This window comes from Euprymna scolopes, chromosome 9 (genome assembly GCF_053919585.1).
Source record: "Euprymna scolopes isolate OS-2025 chromosome 9, ASM5391958v1, whole genome shotgun sequence".
Lineage (NCBI taxonomy): Eukaryota > Metazoa > Mollusca > Cephalopoda > Sepiida > Sepiolidae > Euprymna > Euprymna scolopes.
In genome coordinates, this window is record NC_136490.1 from 35028198 (window position 1) to 35040894 (window position 12697).

At 32.8% G+C, this 12697-nt stretch overlaps 1 protein-coding gene across 2 annotated transcripts in view; it reads left to right on the plus strand.

The window, feature by feature from the left end:
- Window positions 1-12697, plus strand: part of LOC145284498 (cAMP-dependent protein kinase regulatory subunit) — a 611528-nt gene that overhangs the window by 317489 nt on the left and 281342 nt on the right. The window lies entirely within an intron of this gene.

Sequence of the window (12697 nt, forward strand, 5' to 3'; positions counted from 1 at the left end):
CCGGCTTTGCTTGAGCCCTATGTACTGCTTATAACTTTATGTGCATATGTATCTATATATTAAAAAGTTTGACTCGTGTCCAGGTAACCTACATCTAAAATTTAAAGTGTTTAGAACTAAAATTGGCAGAGGAGTTTCGTAGAGTCTACAAAGGTCAACTCTTTCAACTTTGACCTCTTAGCAGCCAAATTTTCACTCAAAAACTGATTAAAAAGCTTGCTACATGTCTGAATACCCTTTATGTAAAATTTCAAATGTTTAGACCCAAAATTAGCTGAATAGTTTGCTAGAGATCGAAAAAGTCAAATTTTTTTAACTTTGACCCCTTGGCAGCCAAATTTTCGACCAAAAATCGATTAAAAAGCTTGTCCTATGGCTGAATATATATATATATGTGAAATTTCAAATGTTTAGAAAAAAAATTGGCTGAGTAATTTTGTAGAGACAGCAGAAGTCAAATTTTTTTTTAACTCGGGCCCCAATTTAGACCTCTTAACATTTATTGTTTTGGTCTCAAATCAAATTAAAAAGTTTGATCCATGTTCAAGTAACCTACATCTAAAATTTCAAGTGTTTAAAGCCAAAATTGGCGGAGGAATTTGGTAGAGTTTTCAAAGGTTAAATCGTTGAACTTTGACCCCTTGATAGCCAAATTTCTGGCCAAAAACTTATTAAAAAGATTTTCCCAAATCTCAATACCCTTTATGTCAAATCTCGAGTCTGTAATCTGAAAATTGGCAGAGTAGTTTAGTAGGGGAATGTATACACAGACAGACAGACAGACAATTTCACTTATATAGGTATATCGATTAAGAAGATTGATTTAAAAAAAAAAAAAAAAAAAGCAACAAATTTTGTGTTGTGTTTCGTAATGAATTCTGAAAGTAAAAACTTATCTCAGATTTGGCGATATTCTTCATTGCCATGCGGCATAGACAAAATAATGCTAAATTTATAATTCCCCTCTATCCAACAACCATGAGGTTGTTTGCACGGCAATCAAGAACAACCTGCTAGCTCAACGGTTTGCCTCTAAATCTTTGTAATTAAAATAAAGGATATTTAATAGTGATTCGCCATCAACTTTAAACAGTGTGTAAATATTATACTTTAGACTCAACAAACCAATCTCTCCTAAATTTCCCTTTGTGAACAGAAGTAACACTTGATGGTTGAAAATCACTCCTTCTCATGTTCGTGATATCATAAAAAACCTAGACACCTCAAAAGCATGTGGGCCTGATCTCATTTCTGCTATACTATTTAAAAAAAAAAAAAATCCTCCACAGAGTTTACTCTAGTTTTCTCCAAACTCAACAAATGTTTTACCAAAGCTTGCTTCACTGACTGCTGGTACCAGTTTTCAATAATTTTGGTGAAAGAACTGATCGACTCAATTATCGCCATATTTGCCTCCTCCTCCTCCTCTCTCTCTCTCTCTTTCAGCCAAAATCTTTGAGTCCTAAATTAAAATTAAGAACTAGTCTAGATACATAGATACTAAACTTTTTTCCCCCGATTGATAGTATGGATTTAGGCAAACTCATTTTACTGCAGATATCTGAACGTATATACTAGACACTGGCGACAGTAGGGGAGGCTAAATATATTTAAGGTTTTTGAGGGTCTTGAACAAGAGTCTTCACATGAAAATATAAACATTTACTAGAAGAATATTTAATATAATGAAATCCTTCTTAGACAAGCGAAAACTCCAGATTGTCATTGATGACTGTACATCAAAACAACAGGATATAAATGCGGATGTGCTGCAACGGTCGATCTTGGGACCTTTATTATTCCTGATACTCATAAATTATCTCCCTGATAAAATTATCACTGAGATGGGTATCTTTGCTGATGATACCACACTCTATAACAGATATGAGGAGAAAACGAATGAACACATGTATAAGGCTATGACTGAAACCTTAGTTGAAGATCTCCAGTTTATACTGGAATGAAAACGTAAATGGATGGTAACTTTTAATTCTTTTCTTTAACAATTACAAGAAATCTTCAACTATTAATTGCCATGATTAATAATACGCTACCTGAAAGCACTTTGTCCAAATTCCTTGACTTAACATTCACGGATAACATGAATTGAAACAAATACATTGAGGACATTGCCAAGGTTGCTGCAAAGAAGTTGGATTCTTTCTACTGTACTAGAAAGTTTCTCACGACTGAGAATATCTTATATCTCTACACGGCCACCATTCGACCATGCATGGAGTAATTGTTGCCACAGCTGAGCTGGTGCATCCGTCACTACTCTCTCATTCTTAGACAGGGTCCAAAAAAGAGTCTCCAACCTAATAAGCACCACACTGTCAACCAAACTCCAACTTTTATCTTATCACTAAAAGGTTACGTTCTTGTGTCTTTTTTATAAGTATTTTAATGGAAAGTACCCCCGTTGAACTCAATTTGAATACACCCTCAACATAAATACACCTGACTAACTGAACAAGCTGCAAAATCCCACCCCTACACTGTAGAGATCCTAAGATGCTCGAAAGCCTTCTACTCAGTTTCTTCCTCTGAACTGCTTAACTTTGGAATTCCTTTACTTTCTTGACCGTACTGACATGCAGAAGTTCAAGTGTAGTGTGAGCAAACATCTTGCTGTTCAACTCCCTATATATCAATCCCTGTTGAATTGATTCCAAATAGTAGCCCCTTATGTCCAAGTGCCACTGTGCATTGTTTGGGATGAAATAACAGTAAAAAAGAAAAATTAAATGTACCTAATAAGAAAGAATATAATTAATTTGCCCAGGCGACCTTGAGTGTGTGCTTGGGGGAGATTACAATTTAGGAAAAGAACATAACTCATTGAAAATTATGTTAGTCTGTGGAAAAGGCCGGAAATAAACATTTGGAAATGCTAAATATTTGCCCAGGAAAAACGCAATATTCCTAAACCGAAATACTTGTTTTTATTAACATCAAAACAACAAGAACAAAGAAAAGTTAATTGATAGACTGTCATTTTGTAAAGCAATATGCAAATTAGTTAATCTTATGACTAATATCGCATATACATTAGCAGTATATAAGAAAGATAGTGCGTTTACTGTGTGAAGTTGAATTAACTTGAAATTAAGCGTTTTGACTTCACCATTTAAGATGATAGTCTTTTATGTCACTTTTCCTTCTTTTTAAATTAAATCATCCCATTAGTTTATATTCTTTAAATTATGTACATTATTTTTGTGTGTGTGGGTGTGTGTGGGGGGTACTGTCCACATCAAGGTTTGTACTTAAATCTCTACTAACGGGAGTGGGGGGGGGGACTTGCCGTCCATAAAATTCGCTTAAATATATTTTAATTCATGCAGATTTTGTATTTATTATTACAGAGCCAATTCTCTATTGAAAATTATATTGTATTTAATATATAGTACTGATTTCAAAAGTGAAAAAAAAAGAAAGACTCTAAATCAAAACATTAGCACGTCAGCCACATTCCCTTTTACCTATGTGCAAAAGTAATAGAAATATATCGGCAAGTTGAAATTAACATTTTGCATTTCAATTTGCTGACATATTTTGTACAAGTTATTCATCCATTCAAAGATTTTACTCGTTATAACCCGTACTTGGTGTATGATTACTATTTCCTGTTAATTTCAGTGTTATGTGATTAGTAGTTTAAGAGTTTATCGGTTAAACACACACACGCATACATCTACTGTTTATTTCATCTTTAGACAGGACAGATACTGCCCTTGGATCCTAGCAAGAAGAACATGAAAGTATATTTTAGTTTCATGTACAGTCCAAAAGCAGCATCGTATTTGTTAAAAATATATTTCGTCTTCAGTGATTGGGAGATCCTATTTATTAAAAAGGAGGATAGAAGGTGATAATATACTATGAACATTAGATTAGCGTCTCTATATACTAATTTAATGTCCCTAGTATGTTATCACTTTCTATCTCCCAATCGAATAATTCATAATCTAGAAACCGTGACACACGGACGTACGTATGCTAAAGGTACTACGGTATTAATATATAGACTACATTTTCAACCGATGACCTCTTTGAATGTGCTACTTATTTAATTTGATGTTTTTTCCTCATAGGTAGGTGGATTATTTTTCTATGTTGATGTGTCTTACTAAAGAGAAATGAAAAACTAGATATAAATGTTTGAAATGTATATTTCCAAATGTCTTATTTGAAATGAACAACTATAAAAAGGATTTTTTTTTATTTAATAATTATTAAAATGTAAATGATGAAAAACAATGGAAATAACTCTGCATCAGGTCAGGACCAAAGTGTAGTATCTGTTCTTCAGATTCTACACTTCGAGTTCTTGTTCTCTCTTAGTGGAGGAGAAATCCTTCACGACTGAGACAATTTTTAAATTTTTGTTCCTTTTCTCCACGTTTAAAAAAACGACCCTGGTGTTTAACTCTGTCCCGTGGGGGAGGCATTGTAAATAGGAACTCTGCATGCCAAAGATGCAGGCAAAAATTGTGACATTCTACTTGATAAAGAAAACAATGTTCCAATTGCTTCAGTCTATATTTGTTTGCCTCCTCACGAGAGCAACGTAAGACATAAGGTCAGTTTTAAATATGATTGATATCACGCTACCCAAATCAAGGAGCTTTGGATAGGACAAAAATAGAATTGCCACAGTCTATTTCTGAGAGGACAAAACAAATACAGAAAGGTTTATTCCTAGGAATCATTCTCTTAGGCATTATCTCCTCCTTCACGAGTGACAATTCTTTTCATTTTGATTCGCCTAAAACACCCTTATCAGGAAATGCCTACTGGTATGATATAGAACATTAGTAGCAAATAGATATCCCCCTCCCACCAAGAATGGTGGGGGGGATATCTATTTGCTACTAATGTTCTGTTAAACATTGCTGCAATCGGAGAGAGATAAATAAACAACAAATACTACGTTTGATCCAAGCTCAAAGGTCGGGCAACTATTGGGGCCGAACCTACTCAAGATATGAACCTGCTCCCTCCATTTTTTTAACTGCAAAAAAAAAAAAAAATCTCCTCCTACAACCGCCTGATATTTTGAAATAATTATTTCCAATCTTTTGTTATGGCTTTGCATAAGATGTGTATTAGCGTGATTGTTTGTTTTCTGTGACAATGTCATTGTTGCAAGGATAAAGAATGGGTCATGCACTCTGCGAGTGTTTTTTGTAGTTTCTATCTTTGAATCTCTTTAAAGTAATTGTGAGTCTTGTTGTGTATTTGATATTTGATTGGTGAGCAATTATTTTGAACTTTGAGTTTCTTTAGCCATTTTACCGCTTGTTTCAATGGCAGTGAGTATTTAACACCACAATAAATCAATCTTCTCTTATTTATTGACAAGTTCTCATGACGATAAAAAAAAAAAGTGTTGCAAATTATTAGAGAATAAAACTGATATTAGTACTGGGTAAAAAAAAAGTTTTGATGGTGCTAGGTATTATATATATATATATATATATATATATATATATAAAAATGGAACAGTAATGCTATTACTGCCAATAATACTGCTATATAAAAATGTCTATATCTACGCATGATATCTACACATCCTCTGTCAGAGACGCATCAAAATGTAAGAAGACACCGTATGATCTTATCCATGTGTTTCAAGGATGCAAGCAATTTCTTAAAAAGAAAAAAAATAAGAAAAAAAGATATATTGCAATGCAGATATGAGGAGAGTTCAATATCACTCACACTTATGCATTTCTTCCATCATTAAATGCAGCTCTGGAAACCGTTTATATAGAACATCGCAGGTTGGCTCTCTAATCACAAAGTCACTTCAGAAATCAAGGCTGCATTATCTACAAAATGCTTTCTTTTTCGAAAACAACTTCATGAATAGGAAGAGGTGTAAATCAGAGGGTTCAAGGTCAGGAGATTAAAGGCGGATTGTGGAAGATTTCATAGTCATAAGCCTGTGCTTCTGATTTGATGACATGTGCATTGTGGACAGGAGCATTGTCTTTGCAAGAGGAGGATACCTTTTTCTGACCTCACCCTCCCTCTTAATTTTGATGACTTCTCTTAATTTCTTCAAAAGTGAAACATAATAGGGTCTTGTAATTCTGATATCATTTGCCAAGGAATTTGCCATCATGACTCCATTCTAGTTTCAGAGAATGTCCTTGTTTGCTAAGGGCTGCACCCTTGCCTTTTATGATTAACTGCAGATTATTTGGAAACCATTAATTTCTGGAGATTTTCAGTAGCATATTCTGATTCCATGCACAAAAATACACTTATACGCAAATTTCATTGCTTAATCTTCTGTTTTAACAAAGACATGCATTTTCACTAAAAAAGTAAAAAATGTGACAAAATGCATATGGTCTTAAAGAGGGAAAAATATCCAAACGTGGTAAGCAGAAAAATAGTCATAATTTCCTTAATTTTAATCGGATTTAAAAAGTTTTTTTAAAAAGTTTTTTTAGCTCATCAAGCTCTTTCTATGTATGCCATTATCGAAATATGTTAAGCCATTTCAATTTTTTCAAGTGTATTGCTATTTAGATGCCGTGAGTTCCACTGCATTGATTGAGCTTTGGTCTCTAGATCATAGTGATAGACCTAGATTTCATCTTGTGTAATCCATCTTTTGAAAACTTTGACTAATTTTCTTGGCACAATTCCACATTTATTCAGAAGCACTCTATGTAAAGATGTCACCAATCTAGGAACACATCTGCCAGACACCTTGCTGCAGAGGGTGTTAGAAACAGTGGCACTGAGAAATAGTGCCACATATGCAAATGGTCATGATGATAGTTTCCACAGACCCTCTATTAATTATACTTATTGAACGACCCTTTGTAAAAACCTAGTCAAGGATGTTTGTTCTTTTTACCTCCTATTTTTTCTTATTTTTGCCATTTTTATTACCCTACTTTTTTTTTTTTTAAACAAAGGAATCACCACTTATCAAGGCCCAGAAGCCACTCGAGGATAAGGGTTAAATAGTGTACAGTGGTCAAAAGGACAATATCATAGTAATCGTTAGAAGTGTAAATTTGGTAAATTGGACTACTTAAGGGGAATGGCTCATCAAGAACTTGTTCACATTGGACTTGAAGACGGCCATATTGTAGTCAGCTGGAAAGCAAGTAAACGGAAGAGAGTTCCACAGGTGTGCAGTTCTAAGAAAGAAGCTTTGAATCTACGTTTAGGTTTAGGCACAGATAAAGAGTGGGGAAATTATTGATAGTGTTTACAGCCAAACGACTGTTTCTCGTGAATGTTTGGCGAAGGGGGACCGTAGATTGAAGCTCAGACGAGCACTTGCCATGAAAATAACGAAAAAACAGAGACAGGCTCGCAGTGTCTCTTCTGTGAGAAAGAGGTTTCAGAGAAGAGAAAAGGGCATCCCTCACTAGGCTACTATTCCAAACTAAGGACCGACTTACTCACTCTTTTCTTTGTAACTGAAGAATATTTAAATTATTTTTTGAAATGGTTTATGAATGAAAATTTAATTCCATGTTCTTTGTTTTGATTTTGTCTCATATACACACTAATAACGGAAGAAACAAAATGCTTTTAAGGGGATCAGAGCTTTTTTTCCAGTGATGAAGGCTGAAATTTTTTGTGACATCCAAGGATATCTTTTAAGTTAATAGTGATATTAAAAATTATGTTATAAAAAGTATTTTTAAAAACCTATACAAGTTATATCACTGTTATAGTCCTTATTTGATTTTTTTTTTTTTTTTTTTTTTTTTTTTAAGGATTATTCACCTGTTATGTTAGATTCTTCATGTTTTTTCTGATGTTGGAATTTAGAATGGTCATTTAAAAAATTTTCAAAGCTGCAGAAATTAAAAATAGTTTAACCGAGGCTAAAAAAACAAAACAAAAAGACAGCAAATATATTCGGTACACGTTAGACGAACATTGCTCCAGACTTTGTTCTGAAATATATATTTTTTTTCTTGCAAGAACAAAAAAAAACAAAAACAAAAAAAAACAAATCTTTTTAACTTCAACAAAATTGATTTTTATTTTATCTTTGAGAAATTTATTGTATCCATCAATCTCTTGTTTGTTTATGGAAAAACATTTTACATATATGACTTAAAATGTAAGTTTCAGTTGCATATGTAAGTACATGCAGTAAACCAATAACTTAATTTCTAAAAGAGTTCTTAATTAAACTAAGAAACAAAAATAATGGTTTAGTTAATTATTTACATTATTTGTTTTGGACTGTTGTCCTTAAGTGCAACATTTCAGATGATATGCTCTCCTGCCTTCAGTTTTTATCCGAGTCCTTTATTAAATCCATCTGCGTAGACTACTCTCATTCTGTTTGCCATACTCTACAGATATCTTCTATTAGTTCATTTTTTTTATGTTCTTTTATCAGGAATTGAACTCACAACTATTGGGTAGAATTAACTAAAATAACACTTAACCAATATCTGTGTCCAATAGACATGCGTTCAGTTAATTCTCTTGGATTAATAAACCCAACGTCCAATACAATTATTTTTTGTTTTACACCTATATTATAATTAGTTGTTATTATTGCCATTATTAGTTTTACTTTTATGATTATCTGCCCCTTCTTTTGTGATTTGTTTATTTACCTGCCCCTTCATGCCAGCTGGATGTAACATATGGTTGGGCTCATTGTGGAATGCCATCTGAGCAATCATGATTGATAACAATTATTGAAAGTCAGTATTTTAGAGCAAGAACAACAATTTGAACATTTTCAAGGCTTGATGACTGCCTTCAGATGGAAGATTTATGGAACCAACTCTTCCTACCTTAGCTTATTTTGTGATAGATTAAACTAAAATTGGTAGGGATTAAACCTTTATTTTATTTTTATGAGCAAATATTTGCTACCAGATGGTGCATATATCGAGTAGTTTTCCTAATATGTATAAAGAGGTTAGTTATACTGCAACCTTTTTTTTACTAGATTGCTGAATATAATTTATACACAAACCTGTTATGTGTATGTATGTATGCAAATAAATTAACAGAATAAGAAAAAAATGCTCATTATTATTTATTGAAATCTAAATTTCAAACCATTGTGTAAATTACACATCCCATTTATTCTGTTAAGCATACTCTCTGTTACTACCCCTGTCTCTCACAAATACATTGCAAATTATTAATACATCTTTAGTCCACTTGAAATGTAATTTACTACGTATGTTAATTAAGATCACATGATTAATATGAAATGAACACAATCATTTTCTATGGTACATAATTTAAAAAAAAACGTCTTTGAAAATTTCACATAAGATTTGTTCTAGGCAATAAATTTGACAAACTAGGAACTGACTTAATCACACAACGCCATCTTTTCTCAGGCTGATTGTCTGTTCAGTTCTGAGAGATACACTATCCCTGATAATATTTCCTCTTTTCGAGAAAGGGACAGTTAATGCCATTCACTTAAGGTGCCCATACCTGGGAATGTTGATGGATCCATTCATAACTATTTTTATATCAGCCAGAGTACTTTCTCGAGGGGGGGGCACTGTCTTGATTCTCTCCATCTGCTGGCCTTATACCACATCTTACTGCAGTGGGAAGGGCAAGTAAATACTAGTTTCTGTTAAAAAGATGCTAATTTTTCATTATAATAAAGCTTGGATTAATAAACTCGTTGCTTACTATTTTTTATTATTATGTGCTCTCAACGAGCTTTCACACAGGTTATCAAAGATCTTATTGAATACAGATTATTATCATTATTTTTATATATTTTTTTTTTATAGATTTTCAGTGTTTTTGCCTATACAACATTTGTCGTTATAGCAACTTGTTGGCAGATGCTGTAAACATTCAAAAACAATTTCTCTTGTGTTCCTGAATTTTTGAGATGAGGATTGACAGTTTGTATTCTTTGGGTTATTCAGTGTACGGTTCTCCTCTCCAGTTCTATTCTCGCAATAGGTAGAATTCAGTTGTAAGCAGCACTTTTCTGGAGGTTGAAGGTTCAATCAGTGCAGGCTAAGAATACAATCATGAATTGCTCTACTAAGTCATGGCTGATAAACAAGAGCATGCTATCCTCACAGAATAAATAAAGGATTCCATTTGAAATTTTGTACAAATTCCTGGGTAGAACTGAAAGATCCACAAATTTGTCAAGATAGACCTGAAGACGGTCAAAGGTTACATCGACCGAAGTGCAAGAATTACACCCAAGTTAAGTATAATAACAATACACAGTTCTCTTGTCTCCTGCCAATAAAGATAGAGAACTCTCCTTAAAAGAAGTCAATTTCCATTTCGTGATCTTGTAAATTATTCTAACTGAGAATGTACTATACATCCTGTGTGTTTCTCTTAGGAAGAAATAGTTATGTCGCATAATGTAAAGTACAATATTCTCAATGAAGTGACAAATTTCAGGCAGCGTTCCATCCAAAGGCTTTTGCAAAGATGTAATTGATGTTGCAATTGTTTGTAATTATTTCCTAATATTTTTGTTATCATTTGTTTGTGCTTGGTAGTCACAGTGAAATGCAATTTGCAATGAAATAATCTGATCATATTATTAATCCTCTTTCTTTCGTGTAGAAGTCATGAAACCATATAAAATGAATTAACCATCAACTATGCCAACTTGTATATTTAATTAGTATTTAATGCAGTGAATTATTAATTTATGTACATCGAGTTATGTACTGAATAATGAATTAATATGTTGCATTGAATTAATAGCAGTATGACATAGTAATTTATGAGAATGCTATTAACAACCAGTAGTTGTTGGTAGAATTTGTATATTGAATTATATTTGAATATTTGAAATTGTTGGTTATCATTTGTTGATTGAATAAAGAATTATAATCAAGTACTTTAATTATTATCTATATATCTGTAAAAGTGGGGATGTGTGTGTGTGTGTGTGCGCTTGTGAGAACTCTCAACCAATATACCCAACAAATTTTTTATTTACAGACTTTAAATTTGGTATATAGAGTATTCAGACATGTGAAAAACTTTTTTATCGCTTTTCATCCAGAAAAATTGCTGCTAATAGGTTAAAATTGAAAAAAATGGTGTGTGGGGGTTATCAGATTTTTATGTTTGTCAACTGTTTCATAACTGCGCATGTGCAAATTGTACACCTGACAGTTTCCTTATCTTAATAAGTAGTTTTGAAAACACATTTTTAAGATCATGTCAAGCTGGCCTAATGGTTATCGTACTTTACTCACTGTCTTTAGGTTTTGGTTTTGATCTCAACTCGAGTATTTTTTTTTTTTTTTACTAACTAGAAGTCAACTGTCTAGAAAAAAACAATACTCGCATGCACATCTCTCAGTTTCTTTCCGTTTTTTGTTTTTTTGTTTTTGTTACATCATTTTTTCAAAGGAATTTAACGTTACATTTAATACCCAGCAACGCTGGGTATATCTGCTAGTTGATTATAGTTTCAACACGTGATAAACCAACTTAGTCGACTAGAATACGTTACGATTATGCTTCTTGAGAAAAAGTGTAAACCTTAAAACTGTTGTTCACATTAAACCTACATCTTAATAGTATATTGCAGAAAACAGCAACAATTCATGCAATTACTTTGCACAATGTGGAGTTGAATCAATCACAGTATTTAGTAGGAACGGACGAGATAAAAAAAAAAAACGATTGTCTAATATAACATTCAACCAATATTATTGTAAAGTTATTATTAGTACTAATAGAATATTTGTTGATAAAAATAAAATATTGTAAGCTGTGATTGTGTGCAAGAAATTGTTTCAATTCAATGTGGTTTAGATAATTCATTTGCTCATTATTAGTTTATGAGAATAAAGCCACACTAAAAAATCATCTTCCGAAATACGAGATAGGTGTTTGTTGGTAAAATTGTTCAGAAATTGAGAAATATTGATACAAGAAAAAAAACAGCTAACTTCTAAATTATTTGTTCTTTGGTATGGAAGAACTTTGTGATTGGATGAAGAATAAGTCAAATTCATATTATTTGAATTTTTCATACTGTTCTCATCTTCAATGTATCTTTTGATCTTATTCAGATATACTTGTCGAACTCTGGGAAACCTTCTGTCGAACTCGACATGGTACACCTGAATAAGGTCAAAGATTACATTGACCGGAATGTTGTGAAAATAATACTCAAGATGAGAACAGTAGTCTAAACAATCCAACTAATACAGGCAATCAATCCTCATCTAAAAAAATACAGAAGTGTAACATCAGCAAAACTGTTCAAGCTGACAAATAACAGAATCGATATTTTCACACTTTATCAAGAAATGATTCTACTCGCAAAAAGCCAAATCAATCAGAATATCTCAAAATATAAAGATTTGTAATTATTATCATCGCTTGTCGCAGAGAACACATTTCTTAACTGGCAACAAGCACATTTTGATAACTTGGCAAGAAATTATCAGAAAATGGTTTTCATGTTGTTTATTGTCCAAGCATGGTGACACTGTCATCACAAGAGATCAATAACTGTTACTAATGAGCTAGTCAGAATATTGGCTGATGATACTGATATCCACCATCTTCTCCTTCATCATGTCTACTTTCATGACAGCAAACATTTTATTGAAGACAATGATAACTTTCAAGGGCACTCCTGGACATATGTCTAATGTTATCGGCGACTTCGTTGAAGCATGGGATACAGTAAGCATGCAATAAATTTTGTGTT